The sequence below is a fragment of the Oncorhynchus kisutch genome, linkage group LG1 (assembly GCF_002021735.2).
Source record: "Oncorhynchus kisutch isolate 150728-3 linkage group LG1, Okis_V2, whole genome shotgun sequence".
Classification (NCBI taxonomy): domain Eukaryota; kingdom Metazoa; phylum Chordata; class Actinopteri; order Salmoniformes; family Salmonidae; genus Oncorhynchus; species Oncorhynchus kisutch.
This window is the reverse complement of record NC_034174.2, coordinates 2,850,844-2,863,841: the sequence shown is the minus strand read 5'-3', so window position 1 is coordinate 2,863,841 and position 12,998 is coordinate 2,850,844. Positions and strand designations below refer to the sequence as shown.

The 12,998-nt window shown below is 43.2% G+C and overlaps 1 protein-coding gene across 3 annotated transcripts in view; it reads right to left on the bottom strand.

The window, feature by feature from the left end:
* Positions 1 to 12,998, bottom strand: part of stab1 (stabilin 1) — a 177,534-nt gene that overhangs the window by 41,676 nt on the left and 122,860 nt on the right. The gene's annotated exons all lie outside the window — the stretch shown is intronic.

The following is a 12,998-nucleotide window of genomic DNA, read 5'->3' as shown; positions in this document are numbered from 1 at the left end:
GAGTTTACACTGAAACACATTGGTAGTGGATTAAGTGAGTTTACACTGAAACACATTGGTAGTGGATGAAGTGAGTTTACACTGAAACACATTGGTAGTGGATGAAGTGAGTTTACACTGAAACATATTGGTAGTGGATGAAGTGAGTTTACACTGAAACACATTGGTAGTGGATGAAGTGAGTTTACACTGAAACACATTGGTAGTGGATGAAGTGAGTTTACACTGAAACACATTGGTAGTGGATTAAGTGAGTTTACACTGAAACACATTGGTAGTGGATGAAGTGAGTTTACACTGAAACACATTGGTAGTGGATGAAGTGAGTTTACACTGAAACATATTGGTAGTGGATGAAGTGAGTTTACACTGAAACACATTGGTAGTGGATGAAGTGAGTTTACACTGAAACATATTGGTAGTGGATGAAGTGAGTTTACACTGAAACACATTGGTAGTGGATGAAGTGAGTTTACACTGAAACACATTGGTAGTGGATGAAGTGAGTTTACACTGAAACACATTGGTAGTGGATGAAGTGAGTTTACACTGAAACACATTGGTAGTGAATGAAGTGAGTTTACACTGAAACACATTGGTAGTGGATGAAGTGAGTTTACACTGAAACACATTGGTAGTGAATGAAGTGAGTTTACACTGAAACACATTGGTAGTGGATGAAGTGAGTTTACACTGAAACACATTGGTAGTGGATGAAGTGAGTTTACACTGAAACACATTGGTAGTGAATGAAGTGAGTTTACACTGAAACACATTGGTAGTGGATGAAGTGAGTTTACACTGAAACACATTGGTAGTGGATGAAGTGAGTTTACACTGAAACACATTGGTAGTGAATGAAGTGAGTTTACACTGAAACACATTGGTAGTGGATGAAGTGAGTTTACACTGAAACACATTGGTAGTGGATGAAGTGAGTTTACACTGAAACACATTGGTAGTGGATGAAGTGAGTTTACACCGAAACACATTGGTAGTGAATGAAGTGAGTTTACACTGAAACACATTGGTAGTGGATGAAGTGAGTTTACACTGAAACACATTGGTAGTGGATGAAGTGAGTTTACACTGAAACACATTGGTAGTGGATGAAGTGAGTTTACACTGAAACATATTGGTAGTGGATGAAGTGAGTTTACACTGAAACACATTGGTAGTGGAAAAGGGTGAGTTTACACTGAAACACATTGGTAGTGGATGAAGTGAGTTTACACTGAAACACATTGGTAGTGGATGAAGAGAGTTTACACTGAAACACATTGGAACATATCACTTTGAAGTTCCCCCTTTTCAAAGTAAAGCTCTGAGTGTTGTTATCATTACTATGACAACAAGGTTGTACACCACTGTAAACCAACAGACATGTACAGTGCATTCATACCCCTTGACATTTTTTTCACATTTTGTTTAGCCTTATTCTAAAATGGATTAAATATTTTTTTTCCCTCATCAGTCTACACACAATACCCCATAATGGCAAATGAAAACAGTGTTTTAGACATTTTTGCAAATGTATTACAAATAAAAACCGGAAATACCTTATTTACATAAGTATTCAGCACCTTTGCTATGAGACTCGAAATGAGCTCAGGTAGATCCTGTTTCCATTGATCATCCTTGAGCTCTTTCGACAACTTAATTTGAGTGCACCTGTGGTAATTTTAATTGATTGGACGTGATTTGGAAAGGCACACATCTGTCTATATAAGGTCCCACAGTTGACAGTGCATGTCAGAGCAAAAAAAACAAGCCATGAGGTAGAAGGAATTGTCTGTCCAACTATGAGACAGGATCGTGCCAAGAAACAAAACATTTGTGCAGCATTGAAGTTCCCCAAGAACATAGTGGCCTCCATCATTCTGCAGCATTGAAGTTCCCCAAGAACATAGTGGCCTCCATCATTCTGCAGCATTGAAGTTCCCCAAGAACATAGTGGCCTCCATCATTCTGCAGCATTGAAGTTCCCCAAGAACATAGTGGCCTCCATCATTCTGCAGCATTGAAGTTCCCCAAGAACATAGTGGCCTCCATCATTCTGCAGCATTGAAGTTCCCCAAGAACATAGTGGCCTCCATCATTCTGCAGCATTGAAGTTCCCCAAGAACATAGTGGCCTCCATCATTCTGCAGCATTGAAGTTCCCCAAGAACATAGTGGCCTCCATCATTCTGCAGCATTGAAGTTCCCCAAAAACATAGTGGCCTCCATCATTCTGCAGCATTGAAGTTCCCCAAGAACATAGTGGCCTCCATCATTCTGCAGCATTGAAGTTCCCCAAGAACATAGTGGCCTCCATCATTCTGCAGCATTGAAGTTCCCCAAGAACATAGTGGCCTCCATCATTCTGCAGCATTGAAGTTCCCCAAGAACATAGTGGCCTCCATCATTCTGCAGCATTGAAGTTCCCCAAGAACATAGTGGCCTCCATCATTCTGCAGCATTGAAGTTCCCCAAGAACATAGTGGCCTCCATCATTCTGCAGCATTGAAGTTCCCCAAGAACATAGTGGCCTCCATCATTCTGCAGCATTGAAGTTCCCCAAGAACATAGTGGCCTCCATCATTCTGCAGCATTGAAGTTCCCCAAGAACATAGTGGCCTCCATCATTCTGAAATGGAAGAAGTTTGGAACCACCAAGACTCTTCCTAGAGTTGGCCATCAGACCAAACTGAGAAATCGGTGGAGAAGGGCCTTGGTCAGGGAGGTGACCAAGAACGTAATGGTTACTGACAGAGCCCCAGAGTTCCTCTGTGGAGATGGGAGAACCTTCCAGAAGGACAACCATCTCTGCAGTGGCCAGATGGAAGCCACTCCTCAGTAAAAGGCACATGACAGCACACTTGGAGTTGAAAAACAAGATTCTCTGGTGTGATGAGTCCAAGATTGAACTCTCTGGCCTGAATGTCAAGCGTCAGATCGGGAGGAAACCTGTCACCATCCCTACGGTGAAGCATGGTGGTGGAAGCATCATGCTGTGGGGATGTTATTCAGCGGCAGAGACTGGGAGACTAGTCTGGATCGAGGGAAAGATTATTAGAGCAAAGTACAGAGAGATCCTTGATGAAAACCTGCTCCAGAGCACTCAGGACCTCAGACTATGGCGAAGGTTCACCTTCAAACAGGACAACGACCCTAAGCACACAGCCAAGACAATGCAGGAGTGGCTTCGGGACAAGTCTCAATGTCCTTGAGTGGTCCAGGCGGACTTGAACCCGATCAAACATCTCTGGAGAGACCTGAAAATGGAGACCTGAAAATAGCTGTACAGTGACTTTCCCCTCCAACCTGACAGAGCTTGAGAGGATCTGCAGAGAAGAATGAGAGGAATCTCCCCAAATACAGGTGTGCCAAGCTGGTAGCGTTATACCCAAGAAGACTTGAGGCTGTAATCACTGCCAAATATGCTTCAACAAAGTACTGAGTAAAGGGTCTGAAAACTTACGTAACTGTAACATTTCAGTAATTTTTGTTTTATACATTTGCAAAAATTTCCAAAAGCCTGTTTTTGCTTTGTCATTATGGGGTATTGTGTGTAGATTGATGTGGGGGAAAAATGATTTAATTTATTTTAGAATAAGGCTGTAATGTCACAAAATGTGGAAAAAGTCAAGTGTGAATACTTTCCAAATGCCCTGTTTCTCCGGAACAAAAAGATCAAACATTCTTTAACGAAGAATATTTTAAAGAAAAATGTATTTACTGTTAGCATGAATATACAACACATATCAAACTATTTCCACGTAGGGCAGAGTTGATGCAGGTTTTCGCTTCTCCCTTAATAATTCATGAAGGTCACCAATTAGTAATGAACTCCACTCACCTGGTTGTCTGGGTCTCAGTAATGAACTCCCCTCACCTGGTTGTCTGGGTCTCAGTAAGGAACTCCCCTCACCTGGTTGTCTAGGTCACTAATTAGTAAGGAACTCCCCTCACCTGGTTGTCTAGGTCACTAATTAGTAAGGAACTCCCCTCACCTGGTTGTCCAGGTCCCTAATTAGTAATGAACTCCCCTCACCTGGTTGTCTAGGTCTCAGTAATGAACTCCCCTCACCTGGTTGTCTGGGTCGTAGTAAGGAACTCCCCTCACCTGGGTGTCTGGGTCTTAGTAAGGAACTCCCCTCACCTGGTTGTCTGGGTCATAGTAAGGAATTCCCCTCACCTGGTTGACTAGGTCTCAGTAAGGAACTTCCCTCACCTGGTTGTCTAGGTCACAGTAAGGAACTCACCTCACCTGGTTGTCTATGTCTCAGTAAGGAACTCCCCTCACCTGGTTGTCTAGGTCTCAGTAAGGAACTCCCCTCACCTGGTTGTCTGGGTCTTAGTAAGGAACTCCCCTCACCTGGTTGTCTGGGTCTTAGTAAGGAACTCCCCTCACCTGGTTGTCTAGGTCACTAATTAGTAAGGAACTCCCCTCACCTGGTTGTCTCAGTAAGGAACTCCCCTCACCTGGTTGTCTAGGTCTCAGTAAGTAACCCCCTCACCTGGTTGTCTAGGTCTCAGTAAGGAACTCCCCTCACCTGGTTGTCTGGGTCTTAGTAAGGAACTCCCCTCACCTGGTTGTCTAGGTCTCAGTAAGGAACTCCCCTCACCTGGTTGTCTGGGTCTTAGTAAGGAACTCCCCTCAGCTGGTTGTCTAGGTCACTAATTAGTAAGGAACTCCCCTCACCTGGTTGTCTAGGTCACTAATTAGTAATGAACTCCCCTCACCTGGTTGTCTAGGTCTCAGTAAGGAACTCCCCTCACCAGGTTGTCTAGGTCTCAGTAAGGAACTCCCCTCACCTGGTTGTCTGGGTCTTAGTAAGGAACTCCCCTCACCTGGTTGTCTAGGTCTCAGTAAGGAACTCCCCTAACCTGGTTGTCTGGGTCTTAGTAAGGAACTCCCCTAACCTGGTTGTCTGGGTCTTAGTAAGGAACTCCCCTCACCTGGTTGTCTAGGTCTCAGTAAGGAACTCCCCTCACCTGGTTGTCTGGGTCTCAGTACGGAACTCCCCTCACCTGGTTGTCTAGGTCTCAGTAAGTAACTCCCCTCACCTGGTTGTCTGGGTCTTAGTAAGGAACTCCCCTCACCTGGTTGTCTAGGTCACTAATTAGTAAGGAACTCCCCTCGCCTGGTTGTCTAGGTCTCAGTAAGGAACTCCCCTCACCTGGTTGTCTAGGTCTTAGTAAGGAACTCCCCTCACCTGGTTGTCTAGGTCTTAGTAAGGAACTCCCCTCACCTGGTTGTCTAGGTCACTAATTAGTAAGGAACTCCCCACACCTGGTTGTCTAAGTCTCAGTAAGTAACTGCCCTCACCTGGTTGTCTAGGTCTCAGTAAGGAACTCCACTCACCTGGTTTTCTGGGTCTTAGTAAGGAACTCCCCTCACTTGGTTGTCTAGGTCTCAGTAAGGATCTCCCCTCACTTGCTTGTCTAGGTCTCAGTAAGGAACTCCCCTCACCTTGTTGTCTAGGTCTCAGTAAGGAACTCCCCTCACTTGGTTGTCTAGGTCTCAGTAAGGAACTGCCCTCACCTGGTTGTCTAGGTCTCAGTAAGGAACTCCCCTCACCTGGTTGTCTGGGTCTTAGTAAGGAACTCCCCTCACCTGGTTGTCTAGGTCACTAATTAGTAAGGAACTTCCCTCACCTGGTTGTCTGGGTCTCAGTAAGGAACTCCCCTCACCTGGTTGTCTAGGTCACTAATTAGTAATGAACTCCCCTCACCTGGTTGTCTGGGTCTCAGTAAGGAACTCCACTCACCTGGTTGTCTAGGTCTCAGTAAGGAACTCCCCTCACCTGGTTGTCTGGGTCTCAGTAAGGAACTCCCCTCACCTGGTTGTCTAGGTCTCAGTAAGGAACTCCCCTCACCTGATTGTCTAGGTCTCAGTAAGGAACTCCCCTCACCTGGTTGTCTGGGTCTTAGTAAGGAACTCCCCTCACCTGGTTGTCTAGGTCTCAGTAAGGAACTCCCCTCACCTGGTTGTCTAGGTCACTAATTAGTAAGGAACTCCCCTCACCTGCTTGTCTAGGTCACTAATTAGTAATGAACTCCCCTCACCTGGTTGTCTGGGTCTCAGTAATGAACTCCCCTCACCTGGTTGTCTGGGTCTTAGTAAGGAACTCCCCTCACCTGGTTGTCTAGGTCTCAGTAAGTAACTCCCCTCACCTGGTTGTCTAGGTCTCAGTAACGAACTCCCCTCACCTGGTTGTCTAGGTCTCAGTAATGAACTCCCCTCACCTGGTTGTCTAGGTCTCAGTAATGAACTCCCCTCACCTGGTTGTCTAGGTCTCTAATTAGTAATGAACTCCCCTCACATGGTTGTCTAGGTCTCAGTAAGTAACTCCCCTCACCTGGTTGTCTAGGTCTCAGTAATGAACTCCCCTCACCTGGTTGTCTAGGTCTCTAATTAGTAATGAACTCCCCTCACCTGGTTGTCTGGGTCTCAGTAAGTAACTCCCCTCACCTGGTTGTCTAGGTCACTAATTAGTAAGGAACTCCCCTCACCTGGTTGTCTAGGTCACTAATTAGTAAGGAACTCCCCTCACCTGGTTGTCCAGGTCCCTAATTAGTAATGAACTCCCCTCACCTGGTTGTCTAGGTCTCAGTAATGAACTCCCCTCACCTGGTTGTCTGGGTCTCAGTAAGGAACTCCCCTCACCTGGTTGTCTGGGTCTTAGTAAGGAACTCCCCTCACCTGGTTGTCTAGGTCAGTAATTAGTAAGGAACTCCCCTCACCTGGTTGTCTAGGTCACTAATTAGTAATGAACTCCCCTCACCTGGTTGTCTAGGTCTCAGTAAGGAACTCCCCTCACCTGGTTGTCTAGGTCTCAGTAAGGAACTCCACTCACCTGGTTGTCTAGGTCTCAGTAAGGAACTCCCCTCACCTGGTTGTCTAGGTCTCAGTAAGGAACTCCCCTCACCTGGTTGTCTAGGTCACTAATTAGTAAGGAACTCCCCTCACCTGGTTGTCTGGGTCTCAGTAAGGAACTCCCCACACCTGGTTGTCTAGGTCACTAATTTGTAAGGAACTCCCCTCACCTGGTTGTCTGGGTCTCAGTAAGTAACTCCCCTCACCTGGTTGTCTGGGTCTCAGTAAGGAACTCCCCACACCTGGTTGTCTAGGTCACTAAATAGTAAGGAACTCCCCTCGCCTGGTTGTCTAGGTCTTAATTGAAAGGAAAAACCCGCAGACACTTGACCCTCTGAGGAATGAGTTTGACACCCCTGAAGTACACATATACTGTAAATGGATGCATCCCAAATGGCACCCTATTCCCTATAAAGTGCTTTTGACTAGGAAAACCCGCAGACACTTGACCCTCTGAGGAATGAGTTTGACACCCCTGTACTTTTGGGATCCATACGATACAAGAATGACAGGGACAGTCAAATGAATTGTTCTTCTTTTGGCTCTGTACTCAATGTTTGGATTTGAAGGGATGTGCATCCATATCGGGTGAACCGTTTATTAGTAATAATGTTTTATGTCATTTTGGAGTCACTTTTATTGTGGATAAGCACTGTATATCATGTCTACGATCTGAGGACACTGTATATCATGTCTACTATCTGAGGACACTGTATATCATGTCTACTATCTGAGGACACTGTATATCATGTCTACTATCTGAGGACACTGTATATCATGTCTACTATCTGAGGACACTGTATATCATGTCTACTATCTGAGGACACTGTATATCATGTCTACCCTCTGAGGACACTGTATATCATGTCTACTATCTGAGGACACTGTATATCATGTCTACTATCTGAGGACACTGTATATCATGTCTACTATCTGAGGACACTGTATATCATGTCTACTATCTGAGGACACTGTATATCATGTCTACTATCTGAGGACACTGTATATCATGTCTACCCTCTGAGGACACTGTATATCATGTCTACTATCTGAGGACACTGTATATCATGTCTACTATCTGAGGACACTGTATATCATGTCTCCTATCTGAGGACACTGTATATCATGTCTCCTATCTGAGGACACTGTATATCATGTCTACTATCTGAGGACACTGTATATCATGTCTACTATCTGAGGACACTGTATATCATGTCTCCTATCTGAGGACACTGTATATCATGTCTACTATCTGAGGACACTGTATATCACGTCTACTATCTGAGGACACTGTATATCATGTCTACTATCTGAGGACACTGTATATCATGTCTACTATCTGAGGACACTGTATATCACATCTACTATCTGAGGACACTGTATATCATGTCTACTATCTGAGGACACTGTATATCATGTCTACTATATGAGGACACTGTATATCATGTCTACTATCTGAGGACACTGTATATCATGTCTACTATCTGAGGACACTGTATATCATGTCTACTATCTGAGGACACTGTATATCATGTCTACCATCTGAGGACACTGTATATCATGTCTACCCTCTGAGGACACTGTATATCATGTCTACTATCTGAGGACACTGTATATCATGTCTACTATCTGAGGACACTGTATATCATGTCTACCCTCTGAGGACACTGTATATCATGTCTACTATCTGAGGACACTGTATATCATGTCTACTATCTGAGGACACTGTATATCATGTCTACTATCTGAGGACACTGTATATCATGTCTACTATCTGAGGACACTGTATATCATGTCTACTATCTGAGGACACTGTATATCATGTCTACCCTCTGAGGACACTGTATATCATGTCTACTATCTGAGGACACTGTATATCACGTCTACTATCTGAGGACACTGTATATCATGTCTACTATCTGAGGACACTGTATATCATGTCTACTATCTGAGGACACTGTATATCATGTCTACCCTCTGAGGACACTGTATATCATGTCTACTATCTGAGGACACTGTATATCATGTCTACCCTCTGAGGACACTGTATATCATGTCTACTATCTGAGGACACTGTATATCACATCTACTATCTGAGGACACTGTATATCATGTCTACCCTCTGAGGACACTGTATATCATGTCTACCCTCTGAGGACACTGTATATCATGTCTACTATCTGAGGACACTGTATATCACGTCTACTATCTGAGGACACTGTATATCATGTCTACACTCTGAGGACACTGTATATCACGTCTACTATCTGAGGACACTGTATATCATGTCTACTATCTGAGGACACTGTATATCATGTCTACTATCTGAGGACACTGTATATCATGTCTACTATCTGAGGACACTGTATATCATGTCTACCCTCTGAGGACACTGTATATCATGTCTACTATCTGAGGACACTGTATATCACGTCTACTATCTGAGGACACTGTATATCATGTCTACCCTCTGAGGACACTGTATATCATGTCTACTATCTGAGGACACTGTATATCACGTCTACTATCTGAGGACACTGTATATCACGTCTACCCTCTGAGGACACTGTATATCACGTCTACTATCTGAGGACACTGTATATCATGTCTACTATCTGAGGACACTGTATATCATGTCTACTATCTGAGGACACTGTATATCATGTCTACTATCTGAGGACACTGTATATCATGTCTACTATCTGAGGACACTGTATATCATGTCTACCCTCTGAGGACACTGTATATCATGTCTACTATCTGAGGACACTGTATATCACGTCTACTATCTGAGGACACTGTATATCATGTCTACCCTCTGAGGACACTGTATATCATGTCTACTATCTGAGGACACTGTATATCACGTCTACTATCTGAGGACACTGTATATCATGTCTACCCTCTGAGGACACTGTATATCACGTCTACTATCTGAGGACACTGTATATCATGTCTACTATCTGAGGACACTGTATATCATGTCTACTATCTGAGGACACTGTATATCATGTCTACTATCTGAGGACACTGTATATCATGTCTACTATCTGAGGACACTGTATATCATTTCTACCCTCTGAGGACACTGTATATCATGTCTACTATCTGAGGACACTGTATATCATGTCTACTATCTGAGGACACTGTATATCATGTCTACTATCTGAGGACACTGTATATCATGTCTACCCTCTGAGGACACTGTATATCATGTCTACTATCTGAGGACACTGTATATCATGTCTACTATCTGAGGACACTGTATATCATGTCTACTATCTGAGGACACTGTATATCATGTCTACTATCTGAGGACACTGTATATCATGTCTACTATCTGAGGACACTGTATATCATGTCTACCCTCTGAGGACACTGTATATCATGTCTACTATCTGAGGACACTGTATATCATGTCTACTATCTGAGGACACTGTATATCATGTCTCCTATCTGAGGACACTGTATATCATGTCTCCTATCTGAGGACACTGTATATCATGTCTACTATCTGAGGACACTGTATATCATGTCTACTATCTGAGGACACTGTATATCATGTCTCCTATCTGAGGACACTGTATATCATGTCTACTATCTGAGGACACTGTATATCACGTCTACTATCTGAGGACACTGTATATCATGTCTACTATCTGAGGACACTGTATATCATGTCTACTATCTGAGGACACTGTATATCACATCTACTATCTGAGGACACTGTATATCATGTCTACTATCTGAGGACACTGTATATCATGTCTACTATATGAGGACACTGTATATCATGTCTACTATCTGAGGACACTGTATATCATGTCTACTATCTGAGGACACTGTATATCATGTCTACTATCTGAGGACACTGTATATCATGTCTACTATCTGAGGACACTGTATATCATGTCTACCCTCTGAGGACACTGTATATCATGTCTACTATCTGAGGACACTGTATATCATGTCTACTATCTGAGGACACTGTATATCATGTCTACCCTCTGAGGACACTGTATATCATGTCTACTATCTGAGGACACTGTATATCATGTCTACTATCTGAGGACACTGTATATCATGTCTACTATCTGAGGACACTGTATATCATGTCTACTATCTGAGGACACTGTATATCATGTCTACTATCTGAGGACACTGTATATCATGTCTACCCTCTGAGGACACTGTATATCATGTCTACTATCTGAGGACACTGTATATCACGTCTACTATCTGAGGACACTGTATATCATGTCTACTATCTGAGGACACTGTATATCATGTCTACTATCTGAGGACACTGTATATCATGTCTACCCTCTGAGGACACTGTATATCATGTCTACTATCTGAGGACACTGTATATCATGTCTACCCTCTGAGGACACTGTATATCATGTCTACTATCTGAGGACACTGTATATCACATCTACTATCTGAGGACACTGTATATCATGTCTACCCTCTGAGGACACTGTATATCATGTCTACCCTCTGAGGACACTGTATATCATGTCTACTATCTGAGGACACTGTATATCACGTCTACTATCTGAGGACACTGTATATCATGTCTACCCTCTGAGGACACTGTATATCACGTCTACTATCTGAGGACACTGTATATCATGTCTACTATCTGAGGACACTGTATATCATGTCTACTATCTGACGACACTGTATATCATGTCTACTATCTGAGGACACTGTATATCATGTCTACCCTCTGAGGACACTGTATATCATGTCTACTATCTGAGGACACTGTATATCACGTCTACTATCTGAGGACACTGTATATCATGTCTACCCTCTGAGGACACTGTATATCATGTCTACTATCTGAGGACACTGTATATCACGTCTACTATCTGAGGACACTGTATATCACGTCTACCCTCTGAGGACACTGTATATCACGTCTACTATCTGAGGACACTGTATATCATGTCTACTATCTGAGGACACTGTATATCATGTCTACTATCTGAGGACACTGTATATCATGTCTACTATCTGAGGACACTGTATATCATGTCTACTATCTGAGGACACTGTATATCATGTCTACCCTCTGAGGACACTGTATATCATGTCTACTATCTGAGGACACTGTATATCACGTCTACTATCTGAGGACACTGTATATCATGTCTACCCTCTGAGGACACTGTATATCATGTCTACTATCTGAGGACACTGTATATCACGTCTACTATCTGAGGACACTGTATATCATGTCTACCCTCTGAGGACACTGTATATCACGTCTACTATCTGAGGACACTGTATATCATGTCTACTATCTGAGGACACTGTATATCATGTCTACTATCTGAGGACACTGTATATCATGTCTACTATCTGAGGACACTGTATATCATGTCTACTATCTGAGGACACTGTATATCATTTCTACCCTCTGAGGACACTGTATATCATGTCTACTATCTGAGGACACTGTATATCACGTCTACTATCTGAGGACACTGTATATCATGTCTACCCTCTGAGGACACTGTATATCATGTCTACTATCTGAGGACACTGTATATCACGTCTACTATCTGAGGACACTGTATATCATGTCTACCCTCTGAGGACACTGTATATCACGTCTACTATCTGAGGACACTGTATATCATGTCTACTATCTGAGGACACTGTATATCATGTCTACTATCTGAGGACACTGTATATCATGTCTACTATCTGAGGACACTGTATATCATGTCTACTATCTGAGGACACTGTATATCATGTCTACTATCTGAGGACACTGTATATCATGTCTACTATCTGAGGACACTGTATATCATGTCTACCCTCTGAGGACACTGTATATCATGTCTACTATCTGAGGACACTGTATATCACGTCTACTATCTGAGGACACTGTATATCATGTCTACCCTCTGAGGACACTGTATATCATGTCTACTATCTGAGGACACTGTATATCACGTCTACTATCTGAGGACACTGTATATCATGTCTACCCTCTGAGGACACTGTATATCACGTCTACTATCTGAGGACACTGTATATCATGTCTACCTTCTGAGGACACTGTATATCATGTCTACCCTCTGAGGACACTGTATATCACGTCTACTATATGAGGACAC